The sequence below is a fragment of the Vombatus ursinus genome, unplaced genomic scaffold (assembly GCF_900497805.2).
Source record: "Vombatus ursinus unplaced genomic scaffold, bare-nosed wombat genome assembly UNPS02010548.1, whole genome shotgun sequence".
Classification (NCBI taxonomy): domain Eukaryota; kingdom Metazoa; phylum Chordata; class Mammalia; order Diprotodontia; family Vombatidae; genus Vombatus; species Vombatus ursinus.
Genome location: NW_020950326.1, coordinates 18,798,353 through 18,817,726, shown reverse-complemented (window position 1 = coordinate 18,817,726; position 19,374 = coordinate 18,798,353). Strand labels below are relative to the sequence as shown.

The 19,374-nt window shown below is 36.6% G+C and overlaps 1 pseudogene; it reads right to left on the bottom strand.

The window, feature by feature from the left end:
* Positions 1–14,759: 14,759 nt before the first annotated feature.
* On the bottom strand, positions 14,760–18,290 carry LOC114037750 (annotated as a pseudogene).
* Between the last annotated feature and the right edge of the window lie 1,084 nt (positions 18,291–19,374).

Below are 19,374 nucleotides of genomic sequence, written 5' to 3'. Positions count from 1 at the left end.
TCTCTACCCCCGATACTCCTTTCCTGCCCCCAATATAGAACTAATTGTTAATCTATGTATTTATCTATTTTCCAAATTGTAAAGTTGAGACAAGGTGAGTTAATTTTGTGCATATTATGATGTTATCTTGTCAAAACAAAGAGGGTCAAGGAGATGACACATGAAGGAAATGATGCAGAAAATTTAGGCAATGCCATTGTTTTATATACACATATATGTATACTATATATAATATATTATATATGTGTGCGTGTGTGTGTGTGTGTGTGTGTGTGTGTTGTGTGTCAGAGAGAGAGAGAGGTATTACTGAAATGCAAAGGTCATACTAGAAATAAGAATTCTATGCCATTTGCTCTAAAGAAGATTTTATACAATTGTATAAATTGTGTTAATACTTTAGTTTTTAGTTTTTAACTTGATTCATTTAATTTATCTTCATAGAGGGATATTATAAAGGCTTATAAAAATTATTAGCCTTGGAAATAGAAGCACGGATACAAACTGAATTAAATACTTTGTCTAGAAAAAAAACATATGATTTTATTTTAGGTACAATGAATTCATACACCAGCAATCAATAAACAAACCATCAAGGTGTTAATGGAAGTGTCAACACGATCACAACTTAATGATGATTATTTAAACATATTAGATTAAATATAATCAAATAATACTACAAACAAAGAGATTTATGAGTAGTAGATGGAGCACAGAGATTAGAGTCAGGAAGAACTGGATTAAATATTACTTTTAGATACTTATTAGGTTTTTCTGTACAGGTAAATCACTTAACCTCTCAGACTTTCCAGCTATTATAGATTGATTGTGATCTCAATCAGAGTGGGAACCCTCAACCAGTAAAATAATGTCATATTAATAAATATGAATGTTTAAAAAGTCATTTATACACATATATATCCATATAGGTATATATTCCTACAACATGAAAGCAATATGAATCAATAAAGACAATTCAGACCCAAATAATTTTCTTTAATTAGCTAGAAAATTCCTGCTTTGCTATGTCTATGATATCTTGATCTAGACAGATTGGAAATCATCTACACTCAATTGATCAACCCAAGAGTAGACAGGCCTTCCCAGATGATTCAGGTGCAATAGTGAATAAAGTTCATTAAAATAATCAACTGCAATTGAAAACCTTAAGAAGCTCTTACAATGTTTCATCTTTAGAGGATATCTACAGTTGGTACTCATTGAGGATTTTATTGACATTTGGGGGGTTAGAAATCTCTAGCCTTGAAGAAATAAGCAATTCATCTTTCTATCTATTTTAGCACCTTAAATATTTAGAACTGGGGAAGAGTTTTGTAAATCCATAAGTGTATGTATGATGGACTATGAATGAAGGTAATGCCTCATCCTGACCACATCATGTGCATAGCTAAATTGTGAATTTGATTATGTTTGGGAATACATGCACATACAAACATTTTATATATATATATATACACATATACATAGATATATAGATAGATATAGATAGGCCTAGAGATATAGATAGATATAGATATATGTGTAGGTATATAAATATGGTGTTTAATTGTATATACATATGAATATTTCCATATTTATAGATATATCTGTATAATGTGTGCATGTACATATATGTGTATATATAAAATATATGTGTACATGCATGTAATATGAAGGTAGGTATGTTTTGGAGATCTGTGAGATATATATGAAGATATCCAAATTTCTCTTTCTTGTCACTCTCAAGAGGTACAATTGAGGGGCAGCTAGGTGGTGTAGTAGATAGAGCACTGGCCCTGGAGTCAGGAGGACCTGAGTTCAAATCTGGCCTCAGACACATAACACTCATTAGCTGTGTGACTCTGGGCAAATCACTTAACCCCAATTGCCTGCCCCCCTCAAAAAAAGAGATACAATTGAAGCCTTAGTTGATGATACCACCCATTCAAAAATTAAGCCATTCATATGCTCTATATCTGTCTCATTTACCTATTTAGATAGCTGCCTTTCTGTAGCCATGTTTGTTTATTCATTGTTGTCATTGCTACTAAAATCTCTTTAAGTCCAGGCTTTTAAAGGTGGTCTCTTTTTCCACAATGCCTTATCAGTTAGTCAATAAGCATTTATTAAGTATCTACTGTGTGCCAGATACTATGTGAAACACTGAAAATACAAAGAAAAGCAAAAGACAGAAGATAAATTTCTAAATAACAACCATGATTAAATGTGTTGTAGTGGAAAGAGTCATAGATTTAAATTAGGAGACTGGGGTTCGAGTCCCAGCTCTGGTACTTACTACTGGTATGGTCATGGGGAAGTCACTTCACATCTCTAAGACTCTATTATGTCATCTATAAAATGAAGGCATTGGACAAGATCAGGGGTGAGGAACCTATAGCCTTGAGGCCATATGTAGCCCTCTAGGTCCTCAAGTGTGGTCCTTTGACTTAATCCAAACTTCACAGAACAAATCCCCTTAATAAAAGGATTGTTCTGTAAAACTTGGATTCAGTCAAAAGGCTGCACCCAAGGACTAGAAGGCCACATATGGCCTCGAGGCCACAGGTTCCCCACCTCTGGACTAGATGATTTCTTAGGTCTATTCCAACTCTAAATCTTATGATCCAATGACTTCAAAGCAGTGGGATCAGGCATTGAAGCAATTGGGCAAGACATTGCTCACTACTGAATTGACTATCTACCTGAGACAAATGACTGAGAAAATAATTTCTGTTGAAAGATTTCAGTTAGGAGTATGTAAATACATGCTAAAGAAATGGTTCACACATGATTAATTATTAAAGCTTCAATAGCAGCCTGGAAGTTTATCAAAAAGAGGTGATTAGAAATAAATAGGTTTAGGAGTAAATCCTGGGCAGAGCCAAGATTGCAGAGTAAGAGCAGTGACTTGCTTGAACTCTCCCCCAAACCCCTCCAAATACCTATAAAAAATGGCTCTAAACAAATTCTAAAGCTGCAGAACCCACAAAAAGGCAGAGTGAAACAAATTTCCAGCCAAAGACAGCCTGGATGGTTGATCAGAAAGGTATATCACACCAAGTAGGGAGAGGAGCTCAGTTCGGCATAGGCGCACAGGCCACAGCGAACCTGGAGCAGACCTCTGAGGACTGAATCATGGGCAGCTGTGGCAGTTTACAGACTTCTCAACTCAAAAACACCAAAGACAACATGGAAGGTCAGTAGGAAAAGTCTGTTTCTGTGGTGGTGAGAGAGAAGCACGGTGGGGTTCTAGCCCCATTCCTGAGTTTGGCCCCGGGGGCAGCAGCTGCCTCCTGAACTTCTGACCCACAGACTGAGGGGGAATCCAGTGGCTGATCAGAGGGGGATTGCAGGGATCTCTTTGCCAGTGCTGAGGCAGGAATTGCTTGCTTTGCCCGTGCTTGAATCTGGGTCACAGTTCTGGGTGGCGGTCCTGGGGTGAAAAGGAGCACTGGCATGGTGGAGCTTGTGGTGGCTGTACATAGGAAATCCTCCTCACAATTCCAAGACAGAAAAGAGTGCTTGTGGTCACTCATAGAACAGAGCACAGGACAGGAAAGGAGTAAACACATCGCCTTTGATCATAGCACCCTGGAAGAACTGAAAATTTACAGGTTCCTAGAAGTATCTCTCGAAACAGCTGCACAAAACCCCTGATGCTTGGGACAGTACATTCTCCACACTGGAAACAGACTCCTACCTTAACAAAGAGTTTATAACTCAAGTAATTGGCCATGATCATAAGCAAGCAGGACAAAAGGAGTCTAACTATATTATCTTACTTTGATGACAAAGATCAAAACATACAACCAGAAGAAGACAACGAAGCCAAAGCTCCTCCATCCAAAGCCTCCAAGAAAAATATGAATTGGTCCCAGGTCATGGAAGAGCTCAAAAAGGATTTTGAGAAGCAAGTAAGAGAAGTAGAAGAAAAACTGAGAGTGATGCTAAAGGAGACCCCAAAAAATACTGAAGAAAATAACACGTTAAAAAATAGCCTAACCCAAATGGCAAAAGAGGTCCAAAAAACCAATGAGGAGAGGAATGCCCTAAAAAGCAAAATTAGCCAAATGGAAAAGAAAGTCCAAAAGCTTACTGAAGAAAATACTTCCTTAAAAATTAGAATGGAGAAACTGGAAGCTAGTGACAATTTGAGAAATCAAGGCACTGCAACACTAATCCAAAACAATGAAAAAATAGAAGAGAATATGAAATATCCCATTGAATAAAACAATTGACCTGGAAAATAGATCCAGAAGGGAATTTAAAAAGTTATTGGACTATCTGAAAGCCATGATCAAAAAAAGAGCCTAGACATCATGTTTCAAGAAATGATCAAGGAAAACTACCCTGATATTTTAGAACCAGAGGGCAAAATAGAAATGGAAAGAATCCAGCAATCACCTCCTGAAAGAGATCCCCAAAGGAAAACTCCTAGTAACATTGTAGCCAAATTCCACAATTCCCAGGTCAAGGAGAAAATATTACAAGCAGCCAGAAAGAAACAATTCAAGTATTGTGGAAACACAGTCAGGATAACACATGATTTATCAGCTTCTACATTAAAGGTCCAGCAGGGCATGGAGTATGATATTCTGGAGGGCAAAGGAGATAGAACTACAACCAAGAATCACTTACCAGCAAAACTGAGTATAATTCTTCAAGGTAAAAAATGGTCATTCAATGAAATAGGGGACTTTCAAGCATTCCTGAGGAAAAGACCAGAGCTGAATAGAAAATTAGACTTTCAAATACAAGACTCAAGTGAAACATGGATGAGGTAAACAGGAAAGAGAAATTATAAGAGGTTTATTAAGGATGAACTGTTTACATTCCTTGCAGGGAAACATGAGATTTGTAACTCATGAGTCCTTTGTCAGTATTAGGGTAGTCAGAGAGAAAAATTATATGTATGTATAGATAGATAGAAGGTACAGGGTGAGTTGAAGATGAAGGGGTGATATCTGGAAAATAAAATTAAAGGGCAAGAGAGGATTATACTGTGAGAAGGAGAAAGGGAGAAGTAGAATGGGGTAAATTATCTCACATGAAACAGACAGGAAAAGGCTTTTACAGTGGAGGGGAAATGGGGGAAGGTGAGAGGGAATGAGTGAATCTTATTCTCATAGGATTTGGCTAAAGGAGGGAATAACATACACACTCAATTGAGTATGGAAATGTATCTTACCCTATAGGAAAATAGGGGGGAAGGGGGGAAGAGAATGGGTGACGATAGAGGGGAGGGCATATTGGGGGAGGGGATAATCAAAAGCAAACACTTCTGAGGACAGACAGGGTCAAAAGAGAGAATAGAATAAATTGGGGGTAGGATAGGATGAAGGGAAACATACTTAGTTTTTCACAACAAGACTACTATGGAAGTGTTTTGCATGACTACACATGTATAACCTATATTGAGTTGCTTACCTTTTCAATGAAGGTGGGTGGAGAGAGAGGAAGGGAGAAAATTTGTAACCCAAGGTTTTGAAAACACACGTTAAAAGTAAAAAAAACAAAATAAAAGAGTAAATCCTTTTAGTAGCATCTGAGGCCTAGACATAACCAAAATTGCATGAAAACAGATATTTTCACAGGATTTACCAGGGAGTCTCCTCAAAGGATTATATTTTATCATAATATCATCATTATCATTCCCATTACCATCATCATAAGCTTCATTCCAGATAAGCATGGCTATTGGGAGATTTCTTCCAGGAAACTGCTGCATGTTGCATAATATATAACATAATAGCATACTGTATAACACAATACATATCTGATCCTATCATATCAGGTTACTATGTATGTACATTGCAAATGAAAGATGATATATTGGTGGAATAGTTCAAAGGGACTGAGGAACATGTCTTTACCATTTACCTCATTAAAGAGTTGAGATTCCTAGACATGAGGAAAATGTTAAAGCAAGATATTTTGGGAGAGCAAAAATGACTGAAAACAAGTGTCTGAAGGTCAGTTGATGGAAGAATATAGATAATATATCTTATCTTAGATACTCAGATAGTATTTGTACCTCTCTTATACTTTGTTCATAGCCTATTTTACATTTCAGTTATTGTATAGTTATAAAATATTATATATTTATGAATGTCTTAGCCTCCATTCTTGATTAAAATTGGTGAAGGTAGAGATTATGTTTTAATCATCCTTTTCTCTTTCTTTGGGGCCTGTGGCAATGCTTTGTCCATATAAGAGAGTGAGCAAATGACTATTGAATAAATGAGTGAACACAGAAGTGAAAGAAGTGAAGACACAATCGCTATAGCTACAGCACAGGCTCAATCCATGCAGGGTGTACCTACATTTTACTTTTCTTCAAAAGCAAATAAGAGCAGTGGTATGGACATCAAGAGGAAGAGGTATGTTGTGATGGTTATTGATTCCACACTAAGGTCATCAGAGAGCTCTCTCTGGGGAATCAACATGGCCAGATGGGAAATCTGAAGTCTTCTTGACGATGAGATATGACTAAGAATTCAAACAAGTAAGGCAAAAGTGGTGGGAAGAAGCTAAATCTTTGTAAAAGTACATTTTTTCACAGGGTAGAAAGAAAATAATGGATTAGACTTTCTGAGAATAGATTGCCAAATTAGCATTGAGGAAATGTAATAATGGTGGGAGACTTTAAGTATCCAGACTTATACTAGATAACTCATTATGCTGAAAATAAGGTATCTGGCAGATTCTTAACTTGCCTTGTTAGCAATTTTATATCTTTAGAGATGAAGAAGTAATGAGGTGCTATTCTGGATTGAATTTTGACCAATAAGGAATCAGTGAAAAGAAAGGAAAAGGAACCTTTGAAGAAAATGATCACATCATCATTTGGTTTGTAATAGAAAAAAATAAGCACAAGCTAGATGTGCTTGCTTGATTTATTATAGGAAAACAAACTTAAACAAACAAACAAAAAACCTTCAGTGCAAATATAGGTGTTATTCTGGAACTAAAACCTCTAAGAGAGATTCTAGTAATGGTTTAATGGAAAGAGCACTGTACTAAGAGAGAGTCTAGTAATGATTTAATGGAAAGAGCTCTGGGAAAGAGCACAGGAATCTTGTCTCTGGTACCTATTATCTGTGTGACCACAAGTCAGTCACTTCCCTTCCCTGAGTTCCATGATACTCGGTGGCATAGTTTAAATAGTAATGCTGAATAGTACTTCTCTCACAGGGTTATTTCAAAGACCAAATGAGATAATGTATGTGAGGTACTTTGTAAACTTTATTATACTCTATAAATGTCGGCTCTCATTATTACTAAGATGGTTCAAGAGGGAGAGAAGGTGCTAAAAAATACTGACAATATCAACAAAATGATTCAAAAGGAGATGAAAAATTGTACTTCTGTAAGAGAATCAAAGTGATTGCATGAATTTAGCTCTTAAAAACACATGTGCAAAAGATGGAAGGAAGAATTGTATGAGACTGTAATAACAGCACCAGTGAAAGTAAAGGCCAGGAAGAGCTGGGGTTTGTGAAACATAAAGACAATGAAACAGACTATCTTTAGCTATGTTTGGAGCAAGGTGAACAATGAATGGGTAAACCCATTGTTAGAGGAAGATGGCATCATATTCACCAATGACAGAAAGAAATCTGTAACTCCTCTTTTGCTTGCATCTTGTCCACCAAGAATAATTATCTTCATAACAGAAAAGAAAGAAAAGACATTTTTCATTGGGATTAAAGGTTTTAAGTGGGTAAAGACACAGTGGCTGGTTCAGATCATTAGTTCAGACCTGAAGAGACAATGTACTTGATGATATGATTGAGGAAAATTGTTAATAATCTGAGAAATCATTAAGACCAGGAGAGATTATGTCAGTAAACAGGAAATGGACAAATGTTCTGATTTTCAAAGGGGGCAATGTTTTAGAATGTGCATATTAATAAGTGAAATAATCAGCAACATTTTATAAAAATATTAAGCAAATTATTTATGAATATAAAGATAACATGATATGCTAATAACATTTCAAACCAAATTATCCTAATTTCTTTTCTGATAAGGTTCTGAAGCAAGCATCTGATCAGTGCTGGAAGCATTCGCATAAAAGAGGTCACAGATCCATTGAGGTATTGAATATATTAGGCTGATAATGGAGAAATGCTGGTGATATATATCTTGATTTAAGTAATTCATTTCACAAGCCATCCCAATATATTCTTGTGGGAAAGGATCAGGCTGCCTGGCTACATAGATAGGCAGAATCTTAGATGGCTGAACCACCGTACCCAAAGAGTATAGATTAATGTGTTTAGATGAATTGTCTGAGGAAGCTGTAGTGACCCCTTCTATCTTTGCCCTGGTAGTGGTCAAAATCTTTACTGATTACTTAGATGAAATTAAAGAAGGCATAGCTATAAAATTTCATTAAACACAAAGGTAGGATAAATAGGCAATATATTGGATGACAGAATCAACTATGTTATACCCAGGTATGTGGTTTAGACTGGTTACAGTCCTGGGTATCTTAGCCTTTAATAATAAGTCAGGCTTCTTGTTTTGACATTCATTTTATGAATGGCATTAAATGACATTAAAATACCACTAAAGCTTCATTCCAGTATCCTGGGGTTATGCTTACTTTTAGATAACTTTATGACTTAATTCACGTTTTCTCCAAAAAAGGAGGAGTAAAAGGGAGGAGATGCTAAATGTACTATGTGAATCAGTCAAGCAACAATTAATTTAGCCCTGCAAATAAAAAGGATATTACATATTAAAGACTTGCAGTATACAGCAGATTGACTTAAAGCAAAATTAAGTAACTTAACTTATAATTACCGTTACAATCTTCTATGATGCTGGTTCATAAATCTCATTAGATTATACAGATATTTGTGAGACTTCTGATTAGAAATTTCACATTTTACCTCAGCTCTGCAATGTCCAAACAATTCCTAGCAACTGTCTGCTGGAAAAACAGCAAGGCTTGGGTCAATCCTCTTGTCAGTGCATGGTGTCTCCAAGATCATTGTGATATTTCACTTTTGTCCCTCTAAAACTCACAAGGTCACATCCAACCCAAAACCATCTCAGGATAGTTACTTATTTGCCTAAGATTAAAGAACAAATACAAAAAGAAAAAAAAAGGCTCAAGATTGCTGAGTTGAGTCTCTGTATATTAACTGAAACACAGGTAAGGTAATTATGATTCTGAGTTGGAAAGCACCAGCTATTCCCTACCCCCAGAACTAAAAGTCTTGATGTTGCATGAAGCCACTTGGAATGTTAATGAGAGAAGGTGACAAAGAAGTTGTCTAACAGTGGAACCTAGTACGTTGTGAGGCCCTTATCCTCATCAAATGAGATATTTATAATATGCTTAGCACAGTGCTTTGCAAATAGTAAGTGATTAATACATGCTTGTTCCTTTCCCCTTCCCTTCCTCCCTGGAAATGTTTGGACAGAGGTCAGATAATCACATTGAGGGATATAGTAGAAGAAATTATTGCATAGTTAAGTTAGATGACCTCTAAAAGTACCTCCAAATAGAAGGTTATAAAATTCTCTGAGAAGAAAGACACAGAGTGCCAAATTGAGAGAAGGAAGCATAAATTGGTAAGAGCTTTAAGCTTTTTTTTTTTGTCACCACCATTTCTTTGGTCCCTTTTTACATTTGTTAAATACCTAAGGCTTCTTCTTTTAAAATAGTATTGGTATGAATAGGAAGTAGGCATGGGGATGTTAGAGAGAAAAGGCAAGTTAATTATTCAAATCAAGGTTAATGGAAAGAATGAACAACCCATTCAGACCAACATTGAACACATCTAACTTTTTCTTAGCCAATAAACTGTTCAAGTTGAAAGCCTATGTATGTGCTGTAAATCTTCCCTTCCTGTCTCTCTTTATTTGAAAACTTGTCTGGAAGGGATGTAGGAATAGCAATGAAAAATGAGCTGCCGAGCTTGATGATTCATTTCTATGTAGCCTAGGGATATTCTTATCCCCAGAAGCCCATACATGAAACATCATCTGCAACTGGTCCTTGAGCACATAATTTCTATGAAGTTATGGAGTCAGTGGAATTGAACCACATGAGGATTTGGGAGAGGTTTTTTTTTTTTTTGTTACAGAAATGTAACAGTACTAAGAATGGAGAGGTGATTTTCCCTTTTCTTTCAAAAAAATAGTACTGTGGTACAATAAACTAGTTATTAAGGGTTTTGTGAAAAATCTCATAAACCTGATAACTTTTGTTGACCAAGATCTCCCAATAAATCTAACAGGAGTTTAGTGAGGGAGTTTGCAGTCTATGTGACTAGAATAAGAGAAGAAACATAAACCCAGGGACAAAAGAAAAGTCCCTAAAGAAATGACTCAAAGAAAGAGAGAAGGACTTGAGTTGAGCCTTTCTGTATATATTGTAGTGACTATTTTTGAGGGAAGCTGAGCTAGGGAGAGCTCAGATTTCATTAACAGAAACAACTGGGATCATGTCTGTATATTACTAGTTTCCTGAACTTTCATAACGTGTTTTTAAAGAAAAGAAATAGACAGTCCTTTGACCATTGAAAAAGCAGGCAGGAGTGAGAGACATATTAGAAGAATTGTGGAATAAAAAATAGGGTATAGGTTGTCAGTCTGACCTCTTTAAGCTAGGAATGGATGAGAGGAGAAGGGAGGTATGCAGGGGCAACTGCAACTTTAACTGTGAACATAGAGTCATTCACCTTTCATTCCTAATATAGATGTTATTGACAAAATATAAATACTATTTTAAGTTGTAAATCTCTAATTATTAATGAATACAGATTAGTTACATTCAAGATATATTGAAAGATCTGAATCACTTTGTGTGTGTGTGTATATATATATATATATAAAGGGCAATGTATGTGCTTGCACATATGTCACACACATGTGTGTGTGTGTTTGTGTGTGTGTGTGTGTGTGTATCTCTGGGTGTATTCTTTATACCTCAGAAAATAATTGTACTCTCTTTTAGTGTGGAAATGAAAGAAACATAAACATGCTCATATGTCCTTGATTAAGTTTTTATTTTTTTTTTGCTTCTCTTCAATTCAGCAACACATTAAGGATACACACCCATGAGATTTCACCCTTAATTAGGATAATGTGTGATTATCTTTAGTACTACCCCCACCTGTTGCATGCTGTTTAGTTCTCACAAAGGCTTCTTTATGCTTATGTAAACTCACAGGACAAAAAAACACAGACATTTATGAACAAAAACAACACATGTGATGATTCAGTCTTTGTACTTTTCTACTTTAGGGGGCATTCTTTGGGGACTATTATATCCAGTTGTCCAGTTCTCATTCACTGAAATTTTCCAGTGTTTTAATAGGTGAGAAGACAAGGTATTATTTTTGTCTCACATCTAGGACTGTGCTTTGTAGTCTTTGAGTCTTGGAATATTAGATTTTGTCAAGGGATTGAAAAAGGGGATGGAGATCTGGCTTGCTTATGGTTACCCTTGCAATGCTGAAATCACAGATTGGGATATATTCAAATATGTCAATATACATATGTATGTATTCCAATGACACACATGCACATATGCACATACATGCATGGTATACACACATAGAATACATATGGGCATATGTGTGTTTATATACATATATGCATACACACATATACACACACACTGGTCTTTCTTTAAAAATAAATGTATATAAAAAGAAAAGGAGAAAAGAGAGAGAAGAGGAAGGAGGGAGAGAGAGAGAGACAGAGAGAGAGAGACAGAGAGAGAGAGAAGAGGGAGGTAGGTGGGGAGAGAAAAGGGTAGGAAGGAGAAGGGAAAGAGGAGGGGAAGAAGGATCTCTTTTGCCTTTAGGATAAAATACAAATTATTCTGTTTGGGATTTAATTCCCTGCACAATCTGTCTCTCTTTCTAGAATAATTTCATAGTGCTTCCCTTTATATATACTACATTTTAGCCAAACTGGCCTTCTTACTGCCCCTTATAAATGATATTCCATTTTCCACCTATGCACCTTTGTATAATTGCCCCCTCATCTCACTCACTCCCAAGAGAGTGTAGGATCCTTGAAGGAAGGAATTTCTTTCTTGTCTTTCTGTCTCAGAGCCTAGAAAAGTGTCTTACACATCTTTTGGAGGTGTGTGTTGGTGGGAACATGCTCCCGCATATGTATGAAACTAACTCAGTGATTTCATTGTTTAGGGATCTCCCTGTTAGGGAACTTCCATTACTAATGCAGGTTGCCACTAATACCTGCTCAGCAACATGTAGCCTTAGAGAGTTCCTTACATGTAGCCCAAGTTTCATAAATGCTTATTGAGTGAATGATTGAAGTCACAGAAAGAATTTAATCTTAAATAGTTCTCTCTGACAATCTAGATATTTGGAACAGTGCACTGAACACATTTTGGCTCTTTTTCATGATTAAGATTTTTTAGGAAACTTGAAATGTAATAGCTGATATTTATCTATTATCTCACATATATGATCACTTTTGAATCTCATAACAATCTCATGAGGTGATTAGTATACCTCTAATGGATGTGCCTAGCTCCTTTGAGTCAGTGAGAAACTGAGGTTCAGAGAAACCAAATGACTTTCCCAAGGCAAGTAACTAGAGAGTGGTAAAGGTAAGACTTAAGCCCAGGCCTTCTGCCTTCAAAGCCAGTGTTTTCCCACTATACCTTGATGTTCTGTATTAACATTTGGTTCTACTTTCAATGACTTGAATGTATAACCTAGGATATGAAATATACTGAAAATTCCTATATGACACTATCATATTAGACTTTAAAGTTCTTGAGGACCTGGGTTATGTTTTAGTTCATCTTTGTGTTCCCAGAAACTACCAAAGTATGTTACATAATAAATATTGAATTGAATAATGCTTGTGAAATCTTTTCCTTGGAAGGGATGTGGGGAACAATGTGTGTGGAATATCAGTTATTCTGCCAGAAATATTCACTCAGTCATTTGGTTTTGCTAAGCATTTTCTTTTTTACAAGGTTAGGACCTCTGGGAGGGTAAATAGGAGTATCTGTAATTAATGTCATGAAAAGACAAAAGACATCAATACAATTTTTAAAATAATGTTAATATTGGTGGAAAGGACACGTCCTTGGTTCACCATGGTCGCATCAAGCATTTTTGGTTGGTGGTTATGCTTGGAGCGACGTGGTTTGATCTATGGTCTCTTCAAATGTAGTTAGTAGCAAGCTCTTTTCTAACTGGGAAGAACTGTATTTCTCATTAGCCATTGCAAGGCCCTCCCTTCACTACCAGCTTTTCTAAACAGCAGCTGTACAAAATACACAAGTAACAGGAGTTTATTTTTGGCATGAGTTCACTTGCTTTCACTTTCATTTAATTGTTTATCCCAATACTGCAGCAAATGCATCTTGTGATCTACTGTGTATCTTTCTGTGAAATGGAGATAATAACTCCTTCCCACCTCACAGAGGAGCTGTGCCCATTCATTACAGGCAGAGTTCGGTTTAGTAGAAAGAGGACCAAAGTTGGAGTCATGAAAGGCCTGGGCATGAGTCTTAGCTTTGGTATGTTGGGTGGCCCTACAAAGGTTGTTTAACTTTTCTGGGTCTCAGTTTCCTCATTTGTGAGATGGAGATGATGGTAATACTTATGTTACCCACTTCACAAGGTCTTTGAGACAGAAGTATTTTAGAAATGTTACAGATGCTAAATAAATATTGAGACAGCATGCTGCAATAAGAAGAATGACGAGTTTAGAGTTAGAGAGTCTGGGTTCAAATTCTTCTTCTGTTACTTGCTGCCTGTGTACCCTTTGACAAGTCACTACCCTTTGGGGCTTGAGTTTCCTCATCTGTAAAATGGGAAGGGAGATTGGGTACTTTCTAATGTGCCTTCAAACTCTAAATTTGTGATCCTGTGAAATGTTTTTTCATTATGTGTTTAATGTTTCTCTAGCACATTTCAGGATTATTTTCTGCCTGTGGAAGTGTTTCCATAAGGCTGACCTCTCCTGATAATGTTTAAAGGAGCACCAGGAAGATAAGCATTACCTGATGGTTAGAGAAAGTGTACATAGACAGAGGGTGTAGGTATAAGTTGATTTTGTGGTGATAAGAAAATTAATTAAGGGGTGAAAAAAAGGATTGTATTGGGAAAACAGGAAAGGGGAAGGCAGGATGAGGTAAATTATATCACATAAAGAGGCATAAAAGAGCTATTACAGTAGAGGGAAAGAAGGGAGGGGGTGAAGATTATTTGAACCTTACTGGATTTGACTCAAAGAGGGAATAACATACACACTCAGTTGGCTAGAGAAGTCTATCTTACCCTATGGGGAAGTAGGTGGGGAAAAGGGAAAGAAAAGGGCAGGGGGGCTGATAGAAAGGAGAGGCAGTGATCAGAAGCAAAACACTTATGAGGAGGGACAGGGTGAAAGGAGAGAGAAAAGTACCAAAAGGGAGAAAATACGCTGGAAGGAAATACAAAGTTAGTAATCATAACTGTGAATATGAATGGGATGAACTCTCCCATAAAACAAAAGTGAATAGCGGAGTAGATTAAAAACCAGAATTCTACAATATGATATTTAAAAGAAACACATTTGAAGTAGAGAGACACACACAGAATAAAAGGTAAGGGGCTGGGGCAAAATGTTCAAAAAAACAAAACATCTGCAAGGGATATTTTCTCACTTTTGACTTATGGTAGGGTTTTTCCCGTCTTCATGCAAATGTTGGAACTGCATTCTGTTAAGTGTCTGTCACACTAGAGAATGGAAATACAGCTTCACGTGATTCATAGCCCCTGGATCAAAGACTCTAATGTCTTGAAATCCCAAATTGTCATTGCTCCATCAATGGCAGTGGTGCAAAATTTGTGGCAGTCTTGCTTGTCCACTTAATAAATAGACACTTGGGTGATGTTGTTTTGGTGTAGCATATCTAGAGCAGTGTTGTGGTCCTTAGTCATGGCTCTCTTCTCCATGTTGTGGAAGTGTTCCATGGCAGAGATGTTGCACTGGATGCTCTGTGTTGGAATGTCTAATTTAGAGATGAAGGTTAAAGAACCATGATCATCATAATTAAATAGTACTGGGCAACAGTCATGGCCAGCAGCCACCACACTATTCTCAGAGACAAACAACACACTCTACCGTGGGAGGAACTCTGTTTTCAGCTGTGAAACCATCATGTGTTTGGAGGCATTGGCAACTGATGCAGTACTATCATGGCTGACCCAAGTGAGGTGGTTTCCACTAGCAGAGAAACTAACCCCATGGACCCAACCACCACTTCCGGTACCACAAAACTCTGACATCAATTGACCAAAAGCCATCTTGGTACCCCATGGAGTACTGGCTGACTTTTCATCAACTTCTTTAATGTAGGCAGAAAAAACTCTGCATTTGAAGTCACAAGATCGAGTAGCCAGCAAAACATTGTTAGAGTTTTAGTCCAAACTAAGGACAGTAGAACAAATTGGCTTTTTATGTATTTACTTACCCACCAGTCATTTTCAGACTCAAAGTAGCACATGGAAATCAGTTGAGCTCTGCTACCTACAGCAAATTTTAATCTCCAGGAGAGACCATTTCACAAAGGTGGCTGCATGATTAATCCTCAGGATCACCAGGGTTGGTCTCTAGATGCCATCTTTCTGACTCCAGACATAGGCATTACAGTCTGCACCACAAGTCACAATTCAATTGCTCTTGGGATCCTAGTCAATACCTGTGATGTGTCCATTGTGTTCCTTCATTTCATGGCCTTTTACCCATTGGTTTCCCATTCTTCTTGTAAATGTGGACTTCATGATTATTAGGGCAAAGGACAATCTGAGTACTGTCTCTATTCCAAGCATGGCAAGTGATTGGCTCTAGTAAAATTGATGTAAGGACATTATTTTTAGTGTTTTCAAAAGGGAAAAAAAACTGAGCTGGGTAGGGTGCAGATGGACCTCAGAGTGGAGGATTTGCAGACTCTGGTTAGTTGACATGAATAAGCTCTGGCAGGTGCTGGGAGGAAGTAAAGTACATCTTGCTAAAAGGTGCCATAGATAATGAAGTAATCCCAGCACTAAATATATATATACACCAAGTGGTACAGAATTCAAATTCTTAAAGGAGAAGTTAAATGAGTTATAGGAAGAAATAGACTGCAAAATTACACTAGTGGGGAAACTCAACCACCCCCTCTCAGATCTAGATAAATGCAAAAGATGGTTGCTTAGCTGTACCAGATCTAAAATTACATTATAAAGCAATAATCATCAAAATTATAGATTAGATACATAAGACACACTAGTAAATGATTATAGTAATCTATTTTTTGATAAACCTAAAGATTCCAGCTTCTGGGATAAGAACTCACTATTTAACAGAAACTGCTGGGAAATTGGAAAATAGTATGGCAGAAACTAGGCATAGACCAACATCTCACAAGATAAGTTGAAAATCTGCACATTATTTAGACACAGTGATACCATAAACAAATTAAGAGAGTAAGGAATAGTTTACCTGTCAGATTTATGTAGAAGGGAAAATTTTACAACCAAACAAGAGATAAAAAAACATTATGAAATGCAAAATGGATAATTTTGATTACATTAAACTTTTAAAAATGCACAAGCAAAACCAATGGAACCAAGATTAGAAGGAAAGCAGCAAGATGGGAAACAATTTTTACAGCCAGTGTTTCTGATAAAGGCCTAATTTCTCAAATATATAGAGAACTGAGTCAAATTTTTAAGTATACAAGCCATTCCTCAATTGTTAGATGGTCAAAGGATATGAACAGACAGTTTTAGATGAAGAAATTAAAGCTACCTATAGTCACATGAAAAATGATTTAAATAATTATTGGTTAGAGAAATGCGAATTTTAAAAAAATACTGAGGTACCACCTCACACCTATCAGATTGACTAATATGAAAGAAAAGGAAAATGATAAATGTTGGAGAAGATGTGGGAAAATTGGGACACCAGTGCATTGTTGCTGGAGTTGTGAACTGATCCAACAATCTGGAGAGTAATTTGGAACTATTCTCAAAGGACTATAAAACTGTACATACCCTTTCATCCAGCTATACCACCAATAGGTCTGTATCCCAGAGATCATAAAAAAAGGAAAAGAACCTACATGTACAAAAAATATTTATAACAGCTCATTTTGTGGTGGCAGACTATTGGAAATTGAGGGAATGCTCATCAATTGGGGAATGGCTGAACAAATTGTGGTGTATGAATGTATGAATATATGTAATGAATGTAATGGATTACTATTGTGCTACAAGAAATGTTGAGCAGGTGGGATTTCAGAAAAAACGTGGAAAGACTTACATGAACTGATGTTGAGTGAAGTGAACAGAACTAGGAGAATATTGTACATAGTATAAGTAATATTGTATGATGATCAACTATGATTGACTTAGCTTTTAGCAAAATACAATTACCCAAGATAATTCCAAAAGACTTATGATGGAAAATGCTATCCACAACCAGAGAAAGAACCATGGAGTCTGAATGCATATTGAAGCATGCTATTTTCACTTTTTTGGTGGCTTTTTTCTTTTGTCCTGTTTCTTCTTTCATGGCATGACTAATGTGGAAATATGTTTAAATGATTGCACATGTATAACCTGTATCAGATTGCTTGCTGTCTTAGGGAGGGATAATGAGAGAGAGGAAGGGGTAACAGGAGGAAAGGAGGGAGAAAAAATTGAAACTCAAAATCTTATAAAAATGAATGTTAAAATCCCATGAAAAAATATGAACTCATGAAAACAGATAATTTAACTATACATTCGTCAATGTGAAGTCATGGGTATGGAAAAAGGAAAATAGTACCAAGGTATTACTGAATGCTTAATCAACCTGAAAATCTAAAATCACGTGAAACTCAGTTGTGTGGGGAAAATCAAATATTAAATTTGAGATATTTAAATAAGTTACTTTGGGGCATATCCTCACTTTCAGCAGGAGCACCTCTTTTCCTCTGGAGTACCCCACTCTTTCTGAATGGAACCATTTCTCTGTGCTGCCCAATACAGGATTTCACTTAAGTGAATTATACTCTCTATTAGTGTGTGGATCTACACACATTGAGTCTCCTTTCCCTCTCTGTTTTCTCTTCTTCCTCACTGTTTTTAATAAAACTTTGAACTGATTTCCATTGTCTTACATGTTATTCTCAGCACCCAAATTCATTAAAGTGTTGTTTTCCTCCATGTTTCTGACTGGCCCATGGGCCTTTTCTTGGACATATACTGGGTATCTGGAAAAGGACTTAACTTATTGACAGCTGCACCTATGCTGGTGAAGTATTGCATTGTGAGCACAATTGTAGAAAGCAATGATTAATAGGAGAACCCTACATTCTCCTAGGAGGGACTCCCTTATCCCAGAGGACTCACAACATAGAAAAATTAGGACTAAGAAAGAAAAATTTAACATTTTTTTCTCAGAAAGAAAAGGGTACTGTTTCTGGAGCTACAGCACAGATTTATCAAGTTGAGAGCCAACTAATCTGAGGGAACTTAAGAAAGAGTGAACATAACTGAGTGAATAATAAAAGAATAATAATGATAATAATAATAGTCTAAAATGTGTATAGTCTTTTACAATTTAAGAAAGAAATAATAGTAATAACTTTTCCCTACTTGGAATCCTTTCTTTACTTTGCTTCAATAATAATAACTTACCCTGTGAAGGACATGGTATAATGTTGTTATTCCCATTTTATAGGTGATGAAACTGAGTCTCAGAGATATTTAGTGACTTGCTGGTAAAATGGGAACCATTGAGCACTGTCATCAGATTTAATTAGTATGCACATCGAATCCAATCTAAATATATTTCATATTGTTCAGTTGCTTAATTGTAATAGATTATTCCATTTTGTCATAGTTAATAAATGAGCTCTTTAGGGCACTAGAATGCGGAAATGACTCATAGATGACAATTGAGTAGACTGAGAGGGAGTGAAAGGGCAAAAGCATGGCAGGTGAATGGTCAGGCAAGCAATGGGTGGAGCTTGGATCAAGGGTTTCTCAGTTGATATTCCTATCTTCATAGAATGTGGCTAATCTGGAATTATAATTACTAAAACTAGAGACTTTTCTGATACTGACTGGTTGGTCATCTTTATCAAATGATTGAGTAGAGTTGTTGCAGATAAGGTATTCTGCATAATTCTGCAGCTGGTGTGCTTCTGCAGGATCTTGTTTTCTGGGGAATCCTCTTCTTGCAGTGTCTGGATTCTTCCCTCAAATGGCTCTTGGTGGGAGTCTGTGTTTGCCTCTGAGTCAGTTTCTAGAACTGGCATGAGGGAAATGCATTGTCCTAGAATACCTGGGAGAGATGGCAATCTGGAGAAAAGGGAGGAGAGAAACTGGTGTATCTGTATCTAACAAT